Source organism: Podarcis vaucheri (genome assembly GCF_965113315.1).
Source record: "Podarcis vaucheri genome assembly, chromosome: 3".
Lineage (NCBI taxonomy): Eukaryota > Metazoa > Chordata > Lepidosauria > Squamata > Lacertidae > Podarcis > Podarcis vaucheri.
Genome location: NC_138761.1, coordinates 87,996,953 through 88,024,148, shown reverse-complemented (window position 1 = coordinate 88,024,148; position 27,196 = coordinate 87,996,953). Strand labels below are relative to the sequence as shown.

At 43.7% G+C, this 27,196-nt stretch overlaps 1 protein-coding gene across 1 annotated transcript in view; it reads right to left on the bottom strand.

Annotated features, from left to right (window-relative positions):
* B3GAT2 (beta-1,3-glucuronyltransferase 2) overlaps positions 1–18,480 on the bottom strand; it is a 52,240-nt gene extending 33,760 nt beyond the window's left edge. The window contains exon 1 of the mRNA XM_082218371.1: positions 18,366–18,480. The gene's annotated coding sequence lies outside the window, so the exon portion shown is untranslated. The remainder of the gene's footprint in view (positions 1–18,365) is intronic.
* Between the last annotated feature and the right edge of the window lie 8,716 nt (positions 18,481–27,196).

Below are 27,196 nucleotides of genomic sequence, written 5' to 3'. Positions count from 1 at the left end.
TCCATCCCTGCACCCGGTCTCTCCCCCTCCGTCCCCGGCGCGGGGGCTGCCGGGATCCGTAGTCCCCTCGCCCTTGGGCTCTGCGCCCGCGCGGGGTGCGCGAACTACGTTTCCTGGCGGGCCGGGCATTTTGTTTGAAGCGCTCTTCTCCCGGCCATGGAATGAGCGCGGCGGCGGCCGGGCGGGCAGGGGCTCTTCCGCGCAGACCCCGCGCAGCCTGCCTGCGCCCCCGCGGAGATCGGGCGGCAGGATGGAGCCCGGGGATCCCCGTGGAGGCGGAGCGGCGGAGGCGGAGGCTGCCCCCCAGGTAGGGCTGCGTCGGGGGTTTTTAATTTTTGCAATGCTGCATCCGCGCCAGAGGGGACGCATCGGACCGCGGGGAGACCCCTTGGCGGGCGTGCAAGGCAATGCATGCGTGCAGGCGTTGCATGGAGTGCAGTGCAATGCAATGGCAACGCGGCGCCCTGCATGCATGCATGCAACTTCCACTGGCGCTCCGGACTTGGCAGGTGAGGGGGGTCCCCAGTGGGCGGCAGAGAGAGCCGGGAGGGTGAAGGGGAGCCGGGGGGGGAGCAGCGCTGCTCCCCGAGCCGAGCCCGGGGGGAAACTTCGGCGTCGTTGCGCCGGGTGTTGGAAGCGGAGGCTGGCGGGGGCCCCTCACCTGCAAAACCTGGTCGCCTCTCATATATTTCGTGCATTGCATTCATCACCCGCTTTCTCCTCCAAGGAGCTCCCAGGGGCGTGCGTGGTTCTCCCCGTGTTATCCTCGCAACAACAGCCCTGCGAGGTGGGTCAGGCGAGTGGCTCAAGGGAGCACCCATGGATTGTCCTGGCCAGGTGGGGTGATTTGAACCCTGCTCTCTGCCCGGTCTTCGTCCTCATTTAGCCCCCACATGTGCATGACTGTGCATGACTGAGGTTTTCCCCCCTCGTCTTGGCTATGGTGTGAGTCTGTGCTGTTAATTAATGGGGTTCTGCCTTCGGAGAAGATGAGCCAGCCCTCAAGGAGGTGATTATGTAATTTGCTAGCAATTCATGTCCCTCCCGGCGTGACGCTGCGCGCTGACGTCACAGGGCCGTAATGGTGGTGTGCCTCGAGATTTTTTTCATGAAACAAGTGTGCCTTTACCCAAAAAAGGTTGGGAAACACTGCTTCAGAGTATATAAATGCTAAGAGTATATAAATGCTACACTTTGCCAGCAAACAGGCACATGTTAAAACCCAGCTGCAAGAACAGTCTTCATGTGAGTTTTCACCATGGGGTGCCTTCCCAGAAGCCTCCCCTTAGTGACGAGACAGTGATATGGATTGGTAACACTTTCCCTTCCCTCAAGTTTCTGAGTATTAGGATTCCTACTTTCTCACCAATCCTTGGCCTGATAGTATGTGTGTCTGAAATTGCAGTCATAGATAACAGCACTGGGGAGAAGCTATTAAAATTGATTGTCGATGTGAGAAAACTATTTCAGTCTTTCAGGAAACAGAAGCAGCTGGAGAAACATATAAACGTGCCATCATTTCTACTGGTGGATAGAACAGTGAAGAAAATCTAGTGTCTGTTTCAGGTGGCTGTGATTGAATATATTAAGCAACAAATATTAGCTTCAAATTTGCCTGTTGGTTCTTACCATCAGCAGCCCTTCACATTAAAATGTTGTAAGTGGGGAGGGGGAACTGGTGCATAACACAGTTTAAAGGAGGCAATGCTGATTCACACAACCATTTAATGTCTGCTCCCACAGGTCCAGTGTATCCTAGAGTTCCATAGTTTAACAATGCACTTTGCGAAGAAATATTTTCTTTTGTCTGCATGCCAGTCCACAGACTTTCAAATACAGGCTGCCCTCTATTCTTGGCATACTGAACTAGTCACAAGAGTGAGATAACATGTCCAGGGCTGGCTCAATACATTTTGCTCCTTGATGTGAAACGTAGGGTGACACATCTCTCATTGCAGGTCCAAAAGCTGATCAAACAGACAGTTGAATCCTACTTCTGCATTGGTGAAGGAACGGTACCTTCCTTTACACCCGAGTGCGGCAGGCAGGCTAGCTTAGGGGGTGCAGGTCCACTTCCCACCTCTCAGCATCTGCCTCCTGAGGCAACCTCCTCACTCGGCCTCATGATAGGGCTGGCCCTGGTCTAATCCATGTTGTCTGAAAAAGTTTAATTTGCGCTGAAAACACTCGATCGGTGTGTGAATCAGCAGCTCTGGGAATATAAAAGGGCTCACAGGAAATTCCCAGCAGTAGGGCAAGACAAGCACCAGGTGTGTGCAAACAGCCTATGTATTTTTGCAGGTACTATGGAATAGTCCACATTTTCCACTTGCTCGCCATCTTAATTTATCTCCCCTGCTTCCCCACCCCCACCCCAAGTCTCTCTCTGCCCTCTCATTAACTTGATTCTTGGAACCCCGCCACTAAAATGCCAAATTGGTGTTGCAGTTCCAAAGAATACCTAGAATTTATATTCCAGACACATGTTTCTCCCCACTTCCTTACTACTGGGCACAAAAATGTCCAGTTATGGCTGCTGTTCCTGCTCATTGCTGCTGAACTCTTGAGTCAGCTCCTCCACCTCTGTGCCCTCAGGACCAAGGCCCTCTTGCCCCGTCCTCTCACACAAGCTGCAAGGCAGCATGCTAAGTATACATAACAAGGCAGTGCCCTCCTCTTGGAAGGATACTGACCTCAGAGAGGCTGCCGTGAATGTACTGCTGCTACTCAGAGAAGCAGGAGTGAAACAAAAGCTTCCTTACTTCATACTGCTTGCTCCCCCCCTTTAAGATCTAGCTGCCTTTTATTACCTAACACGGACTCTTCCTTCAGTGAAACCATTGAGCTATGTGAAATGCGCTTATGATCTTCGCCTTGTAAATCCGCAAAAATGAAAACTACAGCTGACGTGCCAGTTTAACACAGAGGCACTTAGTATTCTTTGGTGCTGTTTTGCTTTCTCACTTTCTGCCGGCAATCCCCACAGTGAGCCAACTGGTTCGCACACTTCTTAACATTCACCACGTGGGCCCCAAGCAAATAATCTTCCTTGGCATCGTATCATCTCTCCTCCTGACTCCTGTGTAACTTTGCCATTGTCCTGAAAGAGAGTGTAACATCTAGGCAACTTAGCATTCATGATCGATGCTCTCAAGCCTGGAGCGCCCCGAACAAGGTTAAGCGGTGGCAAAATCCCATCACAAAATTCAATCATCTGTACTGAAGAGAAATATTTTATGGGGGAGGGGGTAAGATAAAGCTGCAAGGTGATGAATATTTCCTGGGGGGAAAGGGTTAAATGTTCTTCGTTTGCCACTAACTTTATGGGAAGATAAGGGCACAAGAAGAGCCCTGCTGGAACAGACCGAAAGCTCATCTAGCCTAGCTTTCAGCATCCCAAATGCCTCTGGGAAACCCAAAAGCAAGACATGTGGGACTTGTGCACACTAGGAATCCTCAACTAGTGTCCCCTGGCGGCAAAAGATATCCCAGAGGCTGAGACCAAGTAAGGCTATTTCTTCTAAAGTGTTAGCCTGCCCATAGTTACCTATGTGTTGGTAACCTCAAGGCACAATTATGCTCTCCATGGGTTTGTCCAATGAGGCTTATTCCCACGCAAGTAGGTATAGGATTGCAGCTTTAATGTAATAACTGGGAGCACAATTCAGCCACATGTAGAGAGTCATACACCTTTAGCTCCCATTGATTTTGATTAAACACATATTTAAACCTCTCCTTTTAAATTCATGGGATTTGAAAACACTTGCTGAATCATGCCCCTGGTTTGTTATTGAGTGTTTTGTTCTGGTCTCTTCCCCCTGCCCCGCCAAAAAAACTCAGAGCCATATATCTTTTTATCCCCATCACCCTGTGTTAGGTCATCTCAATTTTTTAAAATTGTCTTTGTCCACCCCTGTGAAGCCATTTGGATAGATTAATTTGCACATCCCCCCCCCCCCGGAATTCCTGCCCTCTAAATGGAAATTCCAATTAATAACAGCAGAAAGCTCTTCTAAAAAAAGTTCCTGCCCTTTCGGAACATGACGGCTGGCATTTTAAAGTCCCAGGGTTGTGGACTCTGCTGTATAAATAAAATCAATGCACTCCATATATTTGATCAGTCATGACACTGGAATAGGACACACTGTGCTGCCTTTGGGAGAAAAGAAGGGAAGCAGTTACACCTGTCACAACTTTTCATAAGGAATGCACTGTTGTGTAATTCTTCAGCTCAGGCAATTTAACATAGTTTTAGCTGCTTGTCATAACTTTCCCCCCTAAGTATGAATGAAATGCTACACTATTCTCAAATGGTCTAATTTAACATGCTGTGTTATGGCAGGTCTGTATTAATCTCTGATTAGGTGTTTGTTGGTGGTGCTTTATTTATACAGCACCAGACAATATATAAGATATATTTCACAGGAGTACAGATGGAAATATTTCACTAAACCCATGCCTGTGGCGTCTCCTGTGCCTCCCAACTTGATTCAGGTTTGCTCTGGTCACTTCTGAGGATGACGGATGTTGTGGATTGTTCCATGCTGATAGGAAATGAACGTTAAGACTCCAGCCTCTATTCAGACAGTGAACAATGCTTTGAGAATGTGGTGCACAATTTAAAAAGCTTTTTCAGAATCCCAGTGGCTGAACTTTCAGTGCACCTAAGAAGAAAAAGAAAGCAGATCCCACTCTTCCAAATAACTCATGCATGTTATTTTGAAGATAGAAAACTGCCTAGCATCAGATCAGGCTCCTTAATGATCTAGCCTAGGGATCAGGAACCCATGGGACTCCAAATATTGCTGGACTTCTGCGGCTGTCATGCCTGACCATGGAATATCATGGCTGAGGCTGATGGGAGCTGGAGTCCAAGATTACCTGGAGGGCAGCAGGTTCCCCATTGCTGACCTAATTGAATGATGCCTACTGTGGAAACGGTTTTCTAGGGTCTCATCAGGCAGGGACACTGTCACTTACTGCCTGGCCATTTAAATGGAGATGCCAGGTACTGAAACCTGCCTAGAAGCCCTTATTTATTAGTCAGCTGTAGCCCCTCCCAATTGATGTATAACTGCTGTTACATAAAGAGAACATTCAGTGAGGAGAGATGAAGTTATAATGGAGTGATTGAGCACCACTGGATTTGTAATCATTTATCTATTTTATGGTTTCCTAATGGCTATATGCTTCTCAATGTGGGTAGGGCACACATCTAATAATCACCTGGCATCATATGATATCAAGTTCAAACCTCTAGGAGAAGGAACAAGCTTATCTCCTGCAGCCCCACAGTGATAAGTCTAGAGATAAGCTTCTGCCTGTCCTTTAAAAGGTAGCAGCTAGCAGGCCAAGGCTTATCACTGATCTTAGCACTGTGGGACCACAGTGCTAAGATCATAAACCTCTTCTGCTCTCTTTTACCATTAAAAAGCAAGCAGCCACACATAGTGCTCAGATCAGGTGACTGGCAGGTGTGTCTGGTGTGTCGAAAATGGCCTCACAGGTGAAATTCAGTAGCCTGGCAGGTTTAAATAGGCATACAGGACAGATGTTCCCATTACTGTGTTAGATGAAAATGATAAATAAATAAAGCTGTGTGCTATCAGCAGATTTACAGCCACACACTCTAAATCCAAGGATGATCTTTTCCAGTGGTTGTATTAGATGTTAAATAAAAAGAACACTGATTTGCATAAAATGAAAGTGTGCAAATTGATATGTATAGATGCTAATTTAGGAATAGTAACAGTTAATTTAAACAGAAATACAATCCATCTGGGAAAACTGTGCCCAGGTGATCTGTTCAGTCTGCTAACCAGATGCTGTTGATAGGTAAATTCAAGACTCCTCTTTCTATCCCTTCTTATGGTCCTTTAAACCAGATTTGGAGCACAAAGCCCTTCAAATAGAGAACTGTTCTTTGTAAAATAGGGCACTTGACTGAAATGAATATCTCAGGAAGCAGTCCTCTAATAAACAGTAATCTAATACCCAATTTTCTGTCTTTGAGTGCCTGAAAGGATACAGCATTTGCAGGTAACAACAGGTCTGTGCATAAATCCATCACTTCCATCTTCTTCCCCATATCTCCACTTCCTTGGGCTGCAAGATAAGCCATCAGGCAGTATTTCTGAAGCAATTTATAGTTAAGTAATTTAAATTTCACAGCTTTGGAAGCCATAAAGTGAGACTTTTCGCTCACTGCAGCTGCCCCAGTGGGATGGTGAAGTGCTCTAGCAGTTTCAAGGGAAGATTCAGATTTGATCTCAAGATTTGTCTCCAAAACTCCAGGAGAATCCCTCTCAGCATTTTCCATTAGTCCTAGGAATATCTATTAAAACTCCTTTTTACTGTTTTCAGGGGTTTCTATTTCTTAGCAAAGGACTAGATTGCCCTTCATTCAAATTCCCCTTTGAGCCTTTGAGCTATCAAGCTGGGCTTTTTAAGGTACTGATTCTTTCATTGTACTGATTCAGGGGCCCTTTTCCCCCTCTCAAATGTTTTCCATTTTCCCTTCAAGCTTAACTCCCAGTGGGGCAAGTTTCTGTTCTAATGGCATACAGAGTAGAGTTGAAAGGCACCTCTCCTTCTGCAGCATCCAGTCTTCAATATCCTCTTGGATTATCTTTAGAGTTTGCCACCTTGCTCCTATAGAAGCCATTGTTTGCCGGGGGGGGGGGGGGATAAGCAAGCCCTTCCCAAGCCATGCTAACTTCCCTCTGTGTCTATCTCATTCTTTACACAAGAAGATATGGTGCGATAAGAAGCATATTCATGGATTTAAGATTCCTCCTCCGGGCTTATCTTCAAAGTGATATTAAACTACGTTTACAAGGCTGGATCAGATTATACATCTCCTAGATTGGGTCAATAACTCAGCCCCACCACCAGTGTCCCAGATGTACACACAACATGTAACATTCAGATATGACCCATGAGTGTAAAATCTAAGGTACTTAGGCCCCGGCCATCCAGTTAAAGTGCTGGCGTTTCTACCTAGGGGTAGGGTGGAGGGAAGGATAGTACCATCCTGAGGATGGAATACTGAGGCAGTCCTGCAGCTAGGCCCAGTGTGAGGAATCCTTGGCTCTCCTAATGTTGCTATCTTGAACTACAACTCCCATCACCCCTGGTTATTGGCCATGCTTGCTTGGGGTGATGGGAAGTGAACCAACCAGGACCTTGCAATCATCATCTGAGGCCCTTCTCTGTGTGCCTTCTCTACGAAAGGTCCAGAGGGTGGCAACACGAGACTGGGCCTTTTCTTTGGTGGCTCCCCGTTTGTGGAATGCTCTCCCCAGGGAGGCTCGCCTGACATCTTCATTAAATATATTCAGTCACCCGGCAAAACCATTCCTCTTCTCCCAGGCCTTCAGCCAATTAAAAAAATCCATGGCTGTTTAAACTGTGTTTGTGGCAGGAGGGGGTGGTATTGTTTTTGTTTGTTACTATGTATTTTTGTGTTTTTATATTGCTAATTGCCCTGTGATCCTCGGATGTAAGGGGGTGTAAATAAAGTTAAATAATAATAAAAAAATAGACCTGCAACATCTGTAGAGCCAAAGATTCCCAACATTTGAGCTACACTGTAGAATGGACATGGAAAAAGATCGACCAATTAATGGCACCTGATTTTTGCATCACCATTGGTTGCGCCCCCCCCCCAGGGCTTGTCTGTCTGCGCTGACACTCGCCAAGTGTAGTTCAACCGAATTGTGGCTCTTACACTAAACATACTTATTTGTTTAGTTCATTTGTGCATCTCTGCTTTCCCAGTGAGTTCTCCCCCAATTCATCATCAACAGAACTCAGTGAAGTCGGGTCTGTCTGGTGGGTTGTGACTGACCCAAGTTCCCTACAGCGAAATTCATTGACGAGTAAGGGTTGTTTCCGCTATCCACTGCACTCACCCTGGCTCTGTAATTGGCCAGTCACTGCCAGAATTTTGTGATCGATGTTTACAGAGAACCTTTCAAACATGTTGATCCCTAGGAATTTCGTGGTGGTCCGTGCATTCCCCAAGGAACATGCCTAACCTTGCAATAAAAAGGGTAAGGGAAACCCCAGTGTAGGATCTAGAATAGAGAGACGCATTAAGCAAACTATTAAAAATACCTCAATGGAGTGTTGTTCTGCAATAAGCTGTGATTGCATGATGCTAACCTGAGAGGCGTATAAGCCAATTAATGTATTTATAATAAACCTTTGCAGAGGTTTGTTTGATTCTTCTTCAATACTCAGCAGCCCTCCTGAAGGATGCGAAGGGTTGTGTTTTTCTGCTGAGAGTCAGCCTCCTCCCTACCTCTGTTATCAGATGCAGCCCACATTCTCCTTTCCAGAACAAAAAGGAAATTGTATCCTTTTGTTTTAATGAGCTTCCCCACCCCACCCCCACCCCAAGTGGCTGGCACTCTAATTTGCCTTCAACACTTCACGCCTTCCTGCAGCAATGGAAAGTGTTTTCTTTCCTAATTAACAACTTGAGCTTATTATTAATCTGACTACTCCATTTTCAGTGTTATTCTATCGTGTTTGCATCTCAGTCATACCTGAGTTCACCTTGTTCCCTGGTAAAGGGGCATTTCCTGACCAGCAGGGTGGTGATCCATTGATGTTGTTGCTGCCACAAGGGGACCCTGTTCAAATGCTACTTACCTAGCAAGGAGGCACCATTTCACTTCCTGGCAGCTTCTCCTTTGGGTGAACTATCTGGAGGATTCTTCAGAGATTCCATTCCACATACTTGTTCATAAATTGGACTGAGCCTTTTGGTGTATCACCCAGAAAACTTAAATCATTGTTTTGCTTCCTGCTTAATCTTCCTGGCTTTTTGAAGTCTCCCCCCACCCCCTGCTTCTATGCAGTTTCAAAATTGGAAGAAGCATTATTTTATCTGATACAAAATAAATTGAAGTGGTTGTTGTTGTTGTAAACATTTTCCTGATTGGGGAAAACACTCTGTCCCAGCTGCTTGAGAACAAATCTATAGTCGTCGTCTTCTTCTTCTTCTTCTTCTTCTTCTTCTTCTTCTTCTCCTTCCTTCCTTCCTTCCTTCCTTCCTTCCTTCCTTCCTCTCTCCCCCCCCTCTCTCTCTCTGTGTGTGGCACACTAAAGTCAGAAAGGAAATACTTTCACTTGCTTTCCAGGAAAGTAGCTGCATTAGTCTGATGCTCCAAAAATCAACCAGCAGTTCCCTCTATGTTTATTTATATATTCACTGTATTTATATGCCACAGTTCAGCCATGGCACCTAAAGAACTTTACAATTTTTTAAAAACCGAAAGCAAATAAATGGCATAAGATGCAGAGTCAACAGAGTCCTCATAAGTCCCCTGGGTGCATCCTGGGCTGGGCTTCCTTCCTTCTCTGCAAAATACATTTATTCAGGTGTGTGTCTCACCTGCAGCATGGACTCTTACCCACTTGCTCATTCCTACAGCTCCCATGACTACACATACTTATATGTTAGTGGAAGCAGTAGCAGTCTCTCTGGCCATCTCGTGGCTTCCATCCTCATGCCTCTGCATGAACTCACCCCTCAACTAATGTTAAGGTCTTTGCCTGGCATTTCTGTAGCCCTTCTGCAGGTTTTGTTTGGTCTTTGGGGTGCCTCCCCTTTGGATTATATGTCCTAGACCCTGACTGCAGCCAGAGTCACGATAACAAGTAACTTTAAATAAAACAGTGCTTTGGTCAGGCTTAAGCATTCAAGTGCATTTACTGCTTTTTCAAACCCTACAGTATTTGGTTTTTATACTCCCCGGTAGACCATAAGCAAGGCACAGAGAAATCCCTGGTGCGTATCACGGAATGTCTCAGCCAAGTAGCTAATCCTAAATCTTAAGGATGTCACACCTAAATGTCTTAATTCTCCCATATTTAAACTGACATGAATGTCTGATATCCACTGAAATGGATAACATCCAAATCTGAAAGCAGTGAGTACGTCAGTCAAGAGGAAAGCCGGGCCCAGCATCCCTGCTTCAACACAAAGGAAAGTCTCCCCATGGGAAGTGAACTTCTGCCCTCACTAAATAAAATAAAAAGACAGAAATAAATCCTTTCGGTAAAGCACAAGAAATGAGGACAGTTTCCTCAACGGGCTCTGGGAGCTAGGGAGCTTTTCATGGTGGCTGAGGAAATGCAGGTGGACTTGACACAAGAGGCTGAGGGAGCATAGCACATTATGACATGTTTTTCCAGCATGAAATTTGTGTGCACAAAGAGTGTTGTGTGCGAAGTGGCATCTGTTGCAAAGGAAGTACAGTGGTACCTCTGGTTACGTACTTAATTCGTTCCGGAGGTCTGTTCTTAAACTGAAACTGTTCTTAACCTGAAGCACCACTTTACTATAATGGCGCCTCTCGCTGCTGCCACGCGATTTCTGTTCTCATCCTAAAGCAAAGTTCTTAACCTGAGGTAGTATTTCTGGGTTAGCGGAGTCTCTAACCTGAAGCGTATGTAACCCGAGGTACCACTGTAGAAGGAAGAATTCTTATTTACAGAGATAACATGTGAGAAGAATTTTGGCTGGCGCTAGTGCTAGCTTGCCCTGGCCCTCCTAGCAGCTTTTTCCTCAACCTCTCTTAGCAAGCAGGCACATGGGCAAGAAAAACCTGTTGCATGGTGCTGCCTTTACATACATAAGCTACATGCTCTTGAGACACAGTTGCAGTGGGAAATGCTTCCCAGTATTTCCAGCGGAAAGACAGGGAAAACTGTTTATCCATTTTTCAGTGCTGTTTTTCATGTCCACTCCAATGTAAGTACCACTCAGTTTAACCCAGGTAAGTATAGGATTACAGCCTGTCTGTCCACTAGAGGCTCAGTGGCATCTGCTTTGCTCACATAAAGTCACAGGTTTAGACCTCAGGATCTCCTGCCTGAAACTCTGAAGAGCTGCTGGCAGCCAGAGTGGGCAATACTAGATGCACCAATGGTTTGACTCTGTATAAGGCAGCTTCCTACGCTCTTACGTTTTAACACATTACATAAGGGAAGGGCTGGCCAATAGTTACACCCTAGAATGCACACCAACTTTCCCCTTCAATGCAAGTCTATGGATTCATACTCAGAGGAGTCCTATTGAGCCTTACTCCCAGATAAGTGTGTGTAGGATTGCAGCCTTACCATCAGTACAAAGATTCAGTCCAACCCTCTGCACAGTGCATTTAATCAGATGGCATAGTCAGTAAACCTCCTAAGGGGGGGGGGACCCACCCCGTGTTTTAAAGCTAATAAAGTCACCTGCTGAGACCATAAATTTTTTAAGCGGCAGGTATAAAGAATTTCTTTCTGCCAAGAAGATTAATTGTTACTTCCTGAATAAATACCTGCATTTAGCTTTCCAACAGAAACAACAGGGGGCTTTGATCCTGTAAATGCAAATGTATGTGTCCTTTACAGCTGGGTGTGCCATAAATGCTTACTGTAATCTTCCGCTAATTTAAACTGATGTTTGGACAAACTGCTACCTGGATGGGTAGAACTGGGAGGGTTAGCAGTGTAATTGCTAATCAGAATATCATCACGGTTGCAGTGCAGCCAGCTTCTTGGTGCTTTCGTAGCTGTTTTTTCTTCTTTCCCCTCCATCCTTGTGCTGAAGGCCTAGAGCACCATCTAGTGAGAAGGAGAGAGCGGATTGCAAAGCAGCCAACTCTGAGATTTTGGAAAAAGAGCATACAGAATGGAGGGTTTTTGTTTTTCTATGGAAACTGCTGGCACTTCATTTTCAGCCTGGAAACTTAAGACTATGGGGAACAAAGGAGACTGGGCAGGAGAGTCTTTTTTTTTTTTTTGGCCTTGTGTTACATTTGAGCCTGTTTACAGCAGGGCTGACACCTCACCCACAACAAATCGACGTGGGCATTTTAGTTGGGTGGAAAATCAGATACTCATCAGCAAATATATATCGATTCTCCTACATAGTGATAACTACAGTACGGTGGTAGCACTCACTGAGCTGGAAAGCCGCCTGCCGTTAGCTATGCCTCCAACTCTAAGGAGCGGATCGAAATATGTATGTATATATGGATGAGACATGTTAAGTCATTCAGAGTCAAGTCCTAAATATAAAAACAGCAAACAGCTTTCAGAAGGCATGTATCAAACTAAATGGAGCTATTGCATAAGAACAGAAATGAAGGACACAGGGCAGGGTGGCTAGGTACAAGAACAGGCCAGGGCGCCTGCTCCTTTGATAGTTGTGGAGGAGAGGGAATATAATCAGCAGAGGGAATCAGTTCACATTCGTCTGACTATTAAACGTGCAGAAGCCCTCTCTTATTCCCCCCCCCCGCTACCACTGCCTTTGCATGGGATCTGTATAGATGGGATTGCAGCTGTGGTGCAAAACACTCAAATCCCCTGCAATGAAAGGTTGCAGGATTTTGTAGCTTAGAGAGAAGGTGAGCAAGAGGGCACATGGTAGAGGTGCATGAAATCATGCATGGCATAGAGGAAGTGGACAGAGAGATGCTTTTTCTCCCTTTCTCGTTAACGCTAGAACTCATGGACATCCAATGAAGCAGATTGTTGGAGGATTGCAGGGAGATAAAAGAAAGTACTGTATTTTTTGCTCCATAAGACACACCAGACCATAAGACGCACCTAGTTTTTGAAGGAGGAAAACAAGAAAAAAAATTTCTGAACCTCAGAAGCCAGAACAACAAGAGGGATCGCTGTGCAGCCTGCATTCACTCCATAAGACGCACACACATTTCCCCTTACTTTTTAGGAGGGAAAAAGTGAGTCTTATAGAGCAAAAATTATGGCACTTCTTCACACAGTGCATAGTCAAACTATGGAACTTGCTCCCACAAAGGCAGTGATGGGACCCCCCCCCCCCCCCGTGGATGGCTTTAAAATAGAGTCAGATAAATTCATTTAATTAGGGGGAGGACAGGGGAAGACACTCATCACCTGAAAAAAACCATGGTATGCTTAAAGGATAATAGTATGGGTTTACCTGTGTAAAAGAAGGAACCACACAAGAGAAATCATATTAACTAGAAGAGTTTGTGAAGTTATATGCATTTTGATTGTTTTGTGCATGATCATGTGCATGCATTATTTTAATAGCAATTATTTTAATAGCAGGTTTCCTGCTTGGCAGGGGGTTGGACTCGATGGCCCTTGTGGTCTCTTCCAACTCTATGATTCTATGATTCTATGACTTCAATAAAGTGAATTTTAATAGGCTTCTAAGAGCTGTACACCTACTTTTCTACATTCTGCTATTGTGTGGTTTGGTTTTTGAAAAAATGCTTTCGGTGATAACTGGCCTTGTTTGGCCTATATAACAAAGAAATAAACATCACCGAAACAATGAGGCTGGTGAAGTCTTTCTATAGAAAGAGCAGGTTTAAGTAATAGCCTCCCTGTGGTCATAGCTGGATGCCCTCGCTGTTTCTGATTTAGTATGTGGGGAGTCACTAGCTCTCAAACACTATCAGGCCTTTGCTGGCCAATGGAGAAAAGCACACTGAGAAATGGAAGCTTGAGGGATGCGGTGGCGATTTGGGTGGGTGGGATTCAAAGCAGCTCAGTCTCCTGAATGTCATGCATACCCTGCAACTTTGCTTTGAGGGCAAGTAATAGAGACTTGGGTCTCGGTGTTTTGTTTCTGTACGTTGCTAAACCTTTTGTGTGTGTGTGTGTGTGTGTTACATCAACAGACTTCGTTCCACCCATTTGTTAGAACTGTTCATACTGTAAGAAAAACACCGGGGCCTCATTTGACCAGTAGACTGTTTGGCGTCTGGTGGGCGGGGCTTGTGTGTTCGGCTCTGGAATCAGCCCCTCCCTTCAACGTGTTCCATTAAGTTTCAGTTAAGAGGGACCAACTGCCTCTTCTTGTTTTCTCGCCTCAGACTTGCCTCCAGTTTTTTGTATTTAGTTTCTCTCACTGTGTTATTTTGTTATGGTTTTCTTTATTATTAAAGCTTAGTTTCCATTTACGGGAGCCACTTATTTTTCTCAAAGAAAAAGAAACTCTCCTGAGGAAAGGTGTAGAACAGGCTTCCTCAACCTCGGCCCTCCAGATGTTTTTGGCCTACAACTCCCATGATCCTTAGCTAGCAGGACCAGTGGTCAGGGATGATGGGAATTGTAGTCTCAAAACATCTGGAGGGCTGAGGTTGAGGAAGGTGTAGAATGTCCTAAACCGCTTGAGGGGATATTCCCAGTTTGCCAGGAGGATTGATTTTGTTAATCATCCCCCTCCCTACCTCCACAACATTCACACCATTCTATATCTTAAGCATGCTTAGCCAAATCTGATGAGACAAGGGAGGTCTGTTTATTGTCTTTTTTAAAAAAAACTCAGCAAGGGGCTTGAATTGGGGCCACTATGCTGGCAGAGAGGTGTTGGTAACCCCCTTGCCCCCCCCACACCATTCTTTTTTTCTGATCTAGATTTGTCCCATCCAATCTGCTATTTGCCCCACTAAGGAAAACTCAATTCCTTTTAAAAAATAAAAAAGGAACAGGATTTACAAAAAAAAACCCTATTATATGAGTTGGAAACAGAACAAATATGGATAGGAGATGTCTTTAACAATGTCATTAATGACAAAATGGATGGCTTAGGCCCAGTAACCACCTGTAGAAAGCAGGGGAGACATTCACTCTACTTTTTAGGAGTATTGGAGGATTTGCAATTAAAGGATTGTTGGAGAAATTATTATAAAAAAAGGAGGGATCACATACTCTTGATTTTGCCCTTTTCTGGCAACACCAGAAATTATCAAGAATGTTGCTGTTGTTATTTCTATTTATATACCTCTGAAGTTGAACAGAATCCGTTCCAGAAGTTGGTTCAACTTCCGAAACATTCAACTTCCAACGAATGGCTTCTGATTGGCTGCGGGAAGCTCCTGCAGCCAATCAGAAGCCCCGCTGGTTGTTCAGCTTTCAAAAGAACATTCGAAAACCGGAACACTCACTTCCGGTTTTCGATCGTTCAGGAGCTGGAACGTTCGACTCCCAAGGCGTTTGGGAGCCGAGGTATGACTGTACTGCCCTTTTTCAAAAGATCTCAAGGTGGTGTATGAAAAAATGTTAGATACTAATCAGAATGGTAGCTGACCAAGGCTAGTAGTACACATGGTTGAGAGAGGATATAAATTTATGGGATGGATCAGTGATTTTTCTGGAATGAATATTCAGTGGTACCTCAAGTTAAGTACTTAATTCGTTCCGGAGGTCCGTTCTTAACCTGAAACTGTTCTTAACCTGAAGCACCACTTTAGCTAATGGGGCTTCCTGCTGCTGCTGCGCCGTCGGCGCACGATTTCTGTTCTCATCCTAAAGCAAAGGTCTTAACCTGAAGCACTATTTCTGGGTTAGCGGAGTCTGTAACCTGAAGAGTCTGTAAGCCGAGGTACCACTGTATAATTAATAGGCTTTAGGAGGAAATAAAGCATTTTTCCCCCTAATAAAAATTACCCCAGAAAACATTATAGTTTCCAAGACTTTTAAGGCTTATATGAGGGGGTTATTAATGACAGAAATTATTTAGTGAAAAAAGGAAGTAAGATTACTGGGGGAGGAGGAGAAGTGAGATAAGGGGAGAATAGAGAGCTATAAAATTAAGAATCAGCAAGCAAAGGATTAACCAACTCAGAAAGGAGGACTGAAAGAAAATCATATTAGTTATTTGTTAAGTCCATATCCTGCTCTCCCTCCCAACATTGCCTAGGACAGCAAACACATCAGCCTTAAAACAACATAATAAAAATGAAATAAAAGCAATCACATACTCTCACAGCAAATAATTTCAAGGATGCCAGGAACAGAAACTTTCAGCCATCAAATGCTTGGGAAAATAGGAATGTTTTTAAGTTCCTCGTGAAAGTTAATAAAGAGGGAGACAGGGAAGGTTAAAGGCAAAAGAAATTAAAATACAGTGGTACCTCGGGTTCAGTATTTAATTCGTTCCGGAGGTCCGTTCTTAACCTGAAACTGTTCTTAACGTGAGGTACCACTTTAGCCAATGGGGCCTCCTGCTGCCGCCGCGCCACCAGAGCACAATTTCTGTTCTCATCCTGAAGCAAAGTTCTTAACCCGAGGTACTATTTCTGGGTTAGCGGAGTCTGTAACCTGAAGCGTCTGTAACCTGAAACGTATGTAACCCAAGGTAACACTGTAATGGTATTATGTGGAAGTTACAATGTTAACAACTTTGGATCCAATAAACTAATTGAAACAAATTAAGAGAGTAATTCGGGAAACAGGATGTAGAATGGAGATTTGGGGAGGGTTGTCTCAAAATTCAGAAGACATTTGGAAGTCAATGGAAAGCAACACCTTATAACACATAATTTCAAATAATTTTGGGCCACTCATGAAAACAATTCAGAAGAAGTTTGAGATTGAGGAAAAGTTGAATATACCTTAGTTTGGAAGACTTAGGTGAGTGAAGATGTGTATGTTGTTGAAGTTTATTTAGCTCTTCCAAAACCTTGCTCTTTAAATGTCAGTGGCAAAGAACTATACAAAAAAGCAAGGAAAGAGGAAATGGAAACTCAGATAAAATGAAAGAAAAAAGAGGGCTTAGGATTCTCCAATATATTAGAAACACAGCTGCAGGGAATGCTTGAATGGCTTGATCCAGAATGGGCCCTAACAAAATATGAACAAAAGTAATTTAAAATACCTCTACTGTGTATGTTATGGAAAAGTAGTGAGAAGAGGAGATGGCAGAAAGAGGGGAAACCTGATGCTTTTAAAGTTTGCATTTTTTTGGCATTTCTTGGGAAATCCAATTGCTTTGGGTCAACTCCTGCCATTGCTGCCCAAATATCCTGTGACATGAAGGAGTGAAAAACATTTAACGAAGCATTCACCTTACAAAACTGTTGTGAAAAGCCATGTCCAATAATAATAAAAATGTTATGCTGCCGGAAATTATTAAGGCTGTTGTTAAGAAATCCTAAAGTAAACTTGGGCAAAAGTGCAAACTAACCTATGTGTTCCCCCCCCCAAATGCAACCCTCCCACCAGTCCCTCCCCCTACCTACCTACCACTCACTCACTCACTCACTCACTCACAAAGCTATCCATTCCAGCTTTTCTCTCACTTGCTGTTTACACTGGGTTGTCACATCAGAATGTAAAGAATCATGGGGGATGCTACAACATTTTAACACTAACAAGTCATAAACTGGAAGGAGAGCATAGGCTGGAGGAGTGTAGGGCTGGATCTAGACATGTCAAAGAAGCAATTCAGTTAAGCATGTTGTAAACTCATACAGGGAAATCCAGTAGGGAAAGAGGGACTGTGCAGCTCCATCTGGTGTCACAGTGTTATATTGTACAGTGGTACCTCGGGTTAAGTACTTAATTCGTTCCAGAGGTCAGTTCTTAAACTGAAACTGTTCTTACCCTGAAGCACCACTTTAGCTAATGGGGCCTGCTGCTGCTGCTGCCGCACCGCAGGAGCACGTTTTCCGTTCTCATCCTGAAGCAAAGTTCTTAACCTGAAGCACTATTTCTGGGTTAGCGGAGTCTGTAACCTGAAGCGTATGTAACCCAAGGTACCACTGTATATACAACACATATGAAACACTTTTTCTTTACCATACTAGCTGAGTCATAGGTTTGTGTACTCACTGTTTATTCCCCTTTTAAAGTTTGCTGAGTACCACTAATCTCTGGTAAAGAATTTAGGCTCCTGCACAGTAAATAAGAACGTTACCGAAGACCTTTAAATTTTATGCAAGTGTGATTTGGGAGTTGTGGTGGAATGTACATTACTTTTAGCTTCATTGTGTCTACTGGGAAAAGATATCCTATTAAAAACTTTTGCCAACCATTTCCCTATGTTAGTATAATGAGGATTTCCCCCTTGGTGCTTTCTATGCCTTTTTCATGAAAGAAAGAAAGAAAGAAAGAAAGAAAGAAAGAAAGAAAGAAAGAAAGAAAGAAGCAGTATGTATGTCTCACTTTTCTTTTTTGGAAAGCTTAATAATCTTTCATGCAAAGTTCCCTAGGAAGCAAGCAGTCCCCCCACTTTTCACAGCAAGGCCTACTTAATTAAGGATGTTTTGTTCTGCATAAAATATATGAGGCTGCTGGGACGGTGCCTGACGAATTGGTGAACATCCAGTGCCTATATTTAGCAGTTTCTTCAGGCCTTTAAAGCTGCGGCATGATAAACAAGAGTTGTTGACAAAAAAAATCTCAAGCTACGGGTTACCAGAATGCCCACATTATTACAACTGAACTAGTAGCGCGTGAGCCATTGATTCAAAAGCAATGGTTTCATATGGAATAAAATGGCTTTGTCAAAAATCAATAGTGTAACTGCAATTACCACAAGCATTACTTCAAAGATATTAAGAGTCATAAATCAAACGCACCAGCTGGGGAATAATGATGGCAGTATGTACAAACAAGAAGCAGCATTGTTGTTGTCTTCGAGAAAGCAGGTGTCAGTGGTTATTTCCTAATAAAAGACTGCGCTCCCTCCCTCCAGCACAGACATTTTTCACACTGCAAAGAAAACAGGGCAGAGTTTCTATGAGCAGCATGTGAGATCCTTAGCCTCAATCCTCTTCGGAGTTAGGTTGCTTAAATCCTATGGAGGTAAATGGAGCTCTGGTAACTTAGCTGTCCACAGCCCAGCAGCCCTTCTCTCCAGTTATTCATATGCGTGCGTGCCTCTCACAAAGACAGATCATTAGTCCATGTAGCTCAATATTGTCCACATTGACTTGGCAACAGCTCTCCAGAATTTCAACACATCTCTCCCAACTCACCTGGAGATGCAGGGGATTGAACCTGTAACCTTCTGTATGCTGTGCAGGTGCTCTACCACTGAGTTATGACCAGAACTCTGTAGTTACACACAGGATGGCTACCAGATGCATGTAAAATTCAATGTCCAGGGTCAGTTTGCTTGTGTGACTCAAACACCACTGTCACTCAAAGCTGCCTCAAACCTAGAACTATGTTGATCGTTTCACAATGGCAACCATATCAGCTTGCCAAGCAAAACAAGATCCCCTCTGCTCCGCTCATGGGCAGTTCCAGGGACTCTCCTAACCACCCCGCTGAGCCAATTCTGGGGGCATGTGGGGTAGGAGAGGGAGAAGTATTGTTGCACAAGCGAAAATCCTTTTGCATGGCTTCTGCTGATGATACCGATTGGTTGAATCCCCCTCTGTGGCATTTTTCAGTAGAGTTGGTTCACACATTAAGCTGCTGCACATGTGTGGCTGCATGTGTGACTCAGCCATGTATATTAAATAGTATTTCAATTTATTTCAAATAAAAGTTTTGACTTGGTCACACGGCTTCAGTTCCAATCAGTGCTTTCCCCATAACTTCCTGCTGAAATCTCATGGCTTATTATACCTCAAATGTTCTGGCTTATTTCCCCCCCCTTGATTTTGTTGTGTCATATCCCCTCCAGACAGCAATAATATGCAGTGGTGGAGCTTCATGCTCTGGCACCGGGGGTTGGACAGCAGGCGGGGGCAGGGCTGGCGCACATCCTGGTGCGTGGCACGCCACCTGCAGGGGCGTGGCACCCAGCATGGGTGGGGGGGCAGCCGCAATGGCACCCTACTGGGATTGTGCTGCCGGGGGGTGGTGCGCTCCCCCCGCACTCCTCTTCCTCCGCCAGTGATAATATGGTAGCATTGGGGAAGCATTGGGTAACAAACTAAAGGAGAATAAAACCATTACTAATGGTCAAGAAGCTGGTGCAGAATACAGCCACAGAAAAGTACCAGAGGCCTGAGTGAGCGTGGGACAATGGGAGGTGACAATGTGAGGAAGACCATGGCATTTCTTGGCTACTCATTTGCTCTCTCCCTCACAGAGCCCAGAGGCAGAATGCAAACAAGTGGATGATGACAGCACAGGGGGAGCCAGAAGTTGTTGTTTTTTCACTCTCCCTCCCTCCCTCCATCTATACTGGTTGATGGTTAGCCATAGAGATATAGCTCCTCCTCGAATTTTGCCTAATGCCCTCTTAAAGATAAGCCAGAGACCACCTCAATGACTTGTGCCAGTGAATTCCACACATTTAATTATTCAGTGTGTGAGGTACCTTCTTTAAACAATGAATAATTTAATCTATGGAATTTACTGCCGTAACACAGGCTTCTCCTTCTCCTTGTTATTTAGATTTGCAGGCTGTTATGCACTGAAGCCCATCACACTAAAATATTAAAAAAACAACCACCATTGCTACTCCTTATCATGCACTAAATGTTTCTCCAGCATCACAAGAGAGTTGACAACTGGCATCTGCAGAGCCTGTAATGTTGTTATTACCCAAGTATGGTTCACTTCTTTTCCCTTGCCTCAGCAACTTCACTGGTACTGTATTGTTGTTACCCAAAGCCAAGAAGGGCTAACATTCTGAATGGGTTTGAATGCAAAGCACATCTTAGCTACAGACTTACTGGGTGATCTCGGACAACTTGCTATCTGTCAGCATCTGTTCTTTGTTTGTAAAAATTAAAAATAGGGATGTAAATAACCAGCCTCACAGTGTCGTTGTGAGAGCACAAACAAAATGAAAACTGTAAAACAGCTTGCGCATTCAAAGAGAAATTATTAGTGATTGTTCAGATAGCTCTCTCCAAGCTGGGCAATGGGCCAACAGAAGAGCAAAATTATATGCAATTGTGCAACAAAGAAGTAAATATAAACAAAAAAATTAAAATGTATGTACATCTAAGGGGGGGCTTTTACCCCAAGGAAAAAGATCTCATGGGAAATTCACCAAAGATAGCAACTGAATGTGCAAGAGTAGTGAGAAAGAATAATTCAAGCTGAAGATCTATGCACACTTAACCTTGGAGGACAGCCCATTGAACTTATGAGAAGCTATGCATAAAATGGTGTTGCAAATTGCTAAGAAAGGGATTGACTGTACAGTGCAATCCTAATCTTGCCTACTCAGAAATAAGTCCTGTTGAATTCAATGGGACTCACTTCCACATAAGTGTAGTTAGGACTGCAACCTCAGACAGTTAATACATTTCTGTGATGGAAACCTGTTGTTCCCACTGTGCAGACTACTCTCTGATTGAGGTGCATCAGAAAGTTGCCACAGGGTAGCAGAGGAAAGCACAGGAAATGGAATATTTTTCTTCAGGGAGTCTAAACAATTGGAGCCTTCTTGCTTAGGAAAACGGAGTGAGAAGAGACAGATTAGAAGTATCATAATTTGTTGTACAGTGGTACCTCAGTTTACGTACGCTTCAGGTTACAGACGCTTCAGGTTACAGACTCTGCTAACCCAGAAATAGTACCTCGGGTTAAGAACTTTGCTTCAGGCTGAGAACAGAAATCGCGCGGTGGCAGCGGGAGGCCCCATTAGCTAAAGTGGTACCTCAGGTTAAGAACAGTTTCAGGTTAAGAACGGACCTCTAGAACGAATTAAGTTCTTAACCCGAGGTACCACTGAACTTTTGAGGTGCTCCTTCCTACATCTCTGTAAACAGTAGCACCGACCAGGACAAGCAAAATGAAATGGATCTTCAGGTGGTGCACTTTGTCAGTCAGCGTGCTGCAGTGGTTGGAATATTGGGATTAGACCTGGCAGACCAGAGTGAAAATCCTCACTTGGCCCTGAAACTCATGGGTTGGATCTACATCGATCTTTTAAACATTATTAAATATAACGTTCTATAATGTTTGATGTAGTTTCCCGTTGCCAGTGGCTCGCTGCTCTGCAGCACCCTCTGGTGTCACATTTTAATAACACATTTTTAACATTATAAATCATGAATGTAGATCTGCCCTGGATGACATTGGGTCAGTCAATGCTTTTCATCTTAACCCAATATTCCCAGGATTGTTATGGGGATTAAATAAAGAGTGGGAGAACCACATATGTCAGCTTGAGCTGCCTGGAGGCAAAAAAGGCTATAAATGCTGTAAATAAATAAAAAAATAATAATGAAAGAGAGGGCTGGGCTTCTGCACCTGTAGAGGGAATTTCAACTATTACAGGTACAGAAGCCCTGCTCTCTTTTGCAACTGGACTAGATGGGCACAGTACATATATTGTATTGTCTAATTCCTTCAAAAGGATAGGACAAGCTAATGGAGGATACCAGTGATAGGTTCACCTACCAGATACTGGCAGAAAATAGCTGCCATTGCTAGTCTCCATCATGCTGTTTCCAAGTTTTTCTGATGCATGAGGTTAAATGGTCCTCTGGTCTCACCCAGAACAGCAATTAGTATGTTCTTATTTTCCAGAAATGGAGAGGAAGGCAGGGAGGGAGACATTTCACCAGAGGTTATTTAATTCCATCTCACAGCCAGAACACCTCAGTCTTTTTTGTAGGCTTTCCAAATATTGGTAATCTGTCTCTCTCTCTCCCTCCAAGTCCCGCAGTGCTCACTTTATCCTGTTACATAAAAGCCCAGCATTGCTCAGGAAATAAAGTTGCTGGGTTTGTCTGTGAACTCGTTTGACTTTCTCTATAGGCGCATAAGCAAATGCCCACACACTTAACGTCGATTGTACTTCCTGAATAGGATCTTGGCTGCCCAAGTGCTCAGTGCTCAATTGTAGTGATTCGAAAATACAGTATGCTATAAAATGACGCACATGGAATAGCTGGCTGCCATGTGCCCTTGAGCTGAGATGGTGCTTCTTGCATCTTGCTAGATTGGAGGGATGGATGAGAGGTATGGGAGTACAGGGAACACTGACTTTTGTGTGGCTGGAATCTAGCCTATTGTACAAATGTAACAGTCACATTCATGGCTCAGTCCTCTTTTAGCTCTGGCCCCCACTCAGTACTGGCGTGTGACTTCTGAAGAATGCAACCCTCAAAAGACTCTCTACCTGTACATTAAACAGCCCGTGTGTCCAATTAGGTAGCCAAGTCTCTGGTCATTGAACTAATGAGAAAATGATCAAAGGGTTCAAACAGAGTATGCAGAGGGTTGCAATGTAGGGCTAAACTAGATTATACGTCCAATGTTTTTACTAAGTCTGCCTTTTGTTTTTCGAAATAACAGCTAAGGGGGGTCAGGATTAGGACTGTGGTGCACAGGAAGTGGGTTGAACCATTTCCACCCATGCTGTAATTCCACATGAAAACTGTGCCCCTCTCATGAAGCTGGGAGGGAATCATGCCAATGGCAACTTCACCATCTCTGTGTGTGTCAAGAGTGTGGCACCAAGAGAAGGATTAAAATTCCACTCCCTGCATGTCATGGTCCAAATCCTGATTGCACCACAGCTGCTATTTTTAACTAAAAAACATTCACACCCTTGACACATCATTTCAGCCCTTAACAGTTGAAATGTTTTTAGCTGTATAAAAACTGCTGTCCTCTAAAAGCTTCCCAGTATGTTCCTGTTAAGGCTTACCCAGAGCCAAGCAGATTCGCGTTGCTATTTTCTGCGCCTCGGATGCAGCATTTCTGCTAATGCATTCATTCCGAGGTGGCACTTGCCTTTTTGTTTTGTTGGCAATGGCTTTACTTTGCTGACTCAAGCTTGCTCCCTGATTGATTCATTCAAGGTTGCTGACTCTGGTTCCTTCCTGGCAGCGCTCTTGCCTAGTGAGTTATCCCCAATTACCCAGCTGTTGTGCTACTGTGATGCTGATGTCAAGATCTCATGCACCACAGTGAGAATTTTTGTAGTACAAGCTCTGAATATGGGCTTGCCATGCTCTTGGCTCTAATCTTTAATATTGTTCACAGTTCCCTTGTACCCAGATAACTCACTTTGGAAAGAGAGAACTTGAGCAGCAAAGAAAGCTGTAGAGTATATAAGAAACATATCAAGCTGCCTCTTACTTTGTCAGATTGTTGGTTCATGTGGTCCAGAACTGTTTATCCCAATTGGCAGGGAAGGCCACAGCTCAGTGGCAGGGCATCTGCCTGGAATACATAAGGTGCCAGGTTCAGTCCCCAGTATCTCCAGATAGGGCTAAGAACACCCCCTCTCTGAAGACCTTGGCAGGTTCTCCAAGTCAGTATAAACAATATTGCCTGATGTAGTGTAAGGCAGGGTATTTGTTCCCTGGTTCTTAGATGAGGCAGGATCAATATCAAGATGTCAGGATTCAAGCCTGCCTTCAGGAGAAACTGGCCACTCTCCAGGTACCCGGCTTGAATCACCGGTTGACCTCCCTGTCTGCATTCCTGGCAAGATTCAGGCAAGGTCGCGATTGGCGATCCTCCTCAGCGTGAGGAGAACACACCACTCTTTCCTGCCCCCCCAGGGGCAGGGGAAAGAGATGGACAGAAACGTATTTACATGCCTTTATTTCTGTCTTTGCAGCGTTACAGAAAAACACGTCTGCTCTCTTCAAACTCCAACAGCAGAGAGACAAACTCCACCTACTGTACTTCGTGTACAGCTCATATTACACTCTGAGCTAATTCCGGTGCTTCGCACTGTGAAAAGACTGTCCCTCTGTTTCCCACGGAAACAGTCCCAACATTCCCATTATGTTTTGCTTTCCAGCTGCCAGCTCGCTGCCGCATTGCTTCTATATCATAACATATCAAGACACTTTGGCCTCTTTCATAAGAAATCCAAAACATATTTTTAGATTCTCCTGCTGGGTTTTGCTTGTTTGTTTATTACTGAAGTTATTCGCCACCATTCCCAGGGTGGTGGGCTCAAGTTTAAAAAGCCATTAAATAAAACATCAAGAAAAATGTCAATTAAAAGCCATAATCAAAATATTTAAATTAACATAAAATACAATACTGCAAAAGATGGGGAGCACACAGTCGATTTATATTCTATATATTGCTCAACTATGATGAAGCCCCAAAGTTTGAGTTCCTGCTCCATCCTGAATTTATGAAAGATAAGTATGGGAGATCATTCTTTCTTTTTCTCTCTCCATAGTTTCTATAAATACTACTGTTTCATAAAATTAAATAATGGATGTGAATTATCCCCCCCCCCCCGAATGCCGAAATGTGATGTCTGCTGAATCTGCCAGATGCATCTGAAGCAATGTTGCCCCTTCCATTTTACAGACAGACACAATGCAGCCAAGACACAGAACCCTACCAAAAACCAGTAACCTAGGAAGTGATTACACAGGCCATGAAGCTTCTACATGGAATTCTTTGCAAACAGCTCTTTGGCACCACTCCCACCAACATTCTGAAACTTACTTCCGCATACCTTGCTCCTTTTACATTGGCCCTGCAGCTTTCCCCTGAAAAACCAGTGGTTTGCTGCTGAATTGGAACAAACAGCAATATGTGGGAAACCTGATTGCCATTTGGTCCGATTCAGGATTAAACCTCTGGTTTCCCCGGGGGGGAAGCAGCAGAAAAAATGGAGGTATGGATGAGCCCTTAGTGCGTTTAATTGGATTTACTCCCAGATGAAGGGTATACAGAATGGCAGTCCTTGGCTGCCAAACAATCTTTACTGGAAGTACAACTGAACGCAGCAGTATTCAATTCTGAGTAGGCATAGGACTGCCCTGTTGTTAAGGCTTCTTCTTTATTACTAGAATAGCTTTTATATTAGGATTGTTAATCTGTTACAAGCAAGAGAGTCTCTAGGGAAGGAAGGGGAAATAGGGCTTCATTTGTATTGTTTTTAAAGCCACATATCTATCTAATCTATCTATCTACTTTTATATTCCCAAGGTGGGGAACAATATAATCATCAAGATAACAATACATCAATACAACAATTAAATAAAGAAGAAAGTTAATCAAATAACAATTTCATATTCCTGGGGTGGGGAACAATGCAATAATTAAAGTAACCACCGTGCATCAATAAAAGGAATATAATCAAATTAGATTCTCAAACAGGAGTGGCAAGCAGTAATTGCAGTTCTTGCTGGCGTATTCAACAGCCAAAAGCTAATCTGAACAAAAAATAAATACATTTAAAGGTCTGTTTGAACTGACTGAGCTAATGGATCTGGTGAATTTCTTATGAGATGTGGCTCCATAGTCTTGGGGATATAACAGAAAAAGCCCTTTTGGCCGTTACTGATTTTGCAGTACTGGGTATCAGGTGCTACCAGATTTCATTGTAGGCTCGTTTCCATGTCACTTTAAACCACAGTTAGGCTTCACTGTGCACAGGGCTAAAATTGCAGCTGCTTCACTCTTTCCTCATTTCTCCTGCTGCCAGCAGCTAAGCTATGGTTTAGCTTAGCGTTATGCCCAAGCCTGAACTCATGGTTTGTTTTCCTCAAACAAACTACACACAATAAGTCAAGAACAAATCTTGGTTAGAGCTCATGGTTTATCTGGAAAGAGACACAATGCTAACCCAAACCACATTTTAGCTCCAAGCTAAATAATGGGGTTGGCATAAATCACCCATTATTTTAGCCAATGTGCACCAGCACCTTTAAACCATAGTTAAGCTTAATTGTGGTTTGAAGTGGCATACAAAGCAGGCCTATGTGTGTTTGTGGGAATGTCACACATTGGAGAAGAAGACTCTCTGTTATTTATCCCAGTCTAGGGACACACAGCCTATAAAAGGCTTTAAAAATAAGTACCAGCACTTTGAATTCAAACTAGCAACCAATGAAGCCCACAGAACATTGATGGTATATGTCTGATTTTGTCAAGCTCCATATGTTTTGGACTGCAACTCTCATCAACCACAGCCAACATAGCCAGTGGTTAGGGATGGGAATTGTAGTCCAACAACACTTAGAGAGCACCAGGTTTGGGGAAAATGAAATAGGAGTTTTAAGGCATGTGGAACCCAGACCTGGGCATCAGTGTTACCAGTGACTGTTTAATGAATCAAGTATGCCTTTATGAGTTATTGACAACAGATCATACAACATCACAATAGGTCATAATACCTGACTGACTATGATATCTCATATTTAACAAGCTGAAAAGGCAAAAATATGTTCTGAAATATTTGGTGTCATTTGCTTTTTCTTCTGCATCATTTTTGGTGACGTACTACTGATAAGTAGTAATTCTAACAGTTATTATGTGTTCACTGTATATAAGTTAGCCAGTCCATCTGCATTAAAGTGATTTTTCCAATATCTTTCCATCCCCTGGAATCATTGTGACAGTTCATTGTAACCAAAAGCCCACATTTTAACATCCCACATTTTTTTAAAAAAATGCTGTTTCCAAAAAAGAAATTAGGAGAGTAGATGGATGATCGACGAGACTTTTCTTTTCAGTTGCTCTCTATAATATGTGGTACATTATCATGAAGGAAGAATGGATAAGA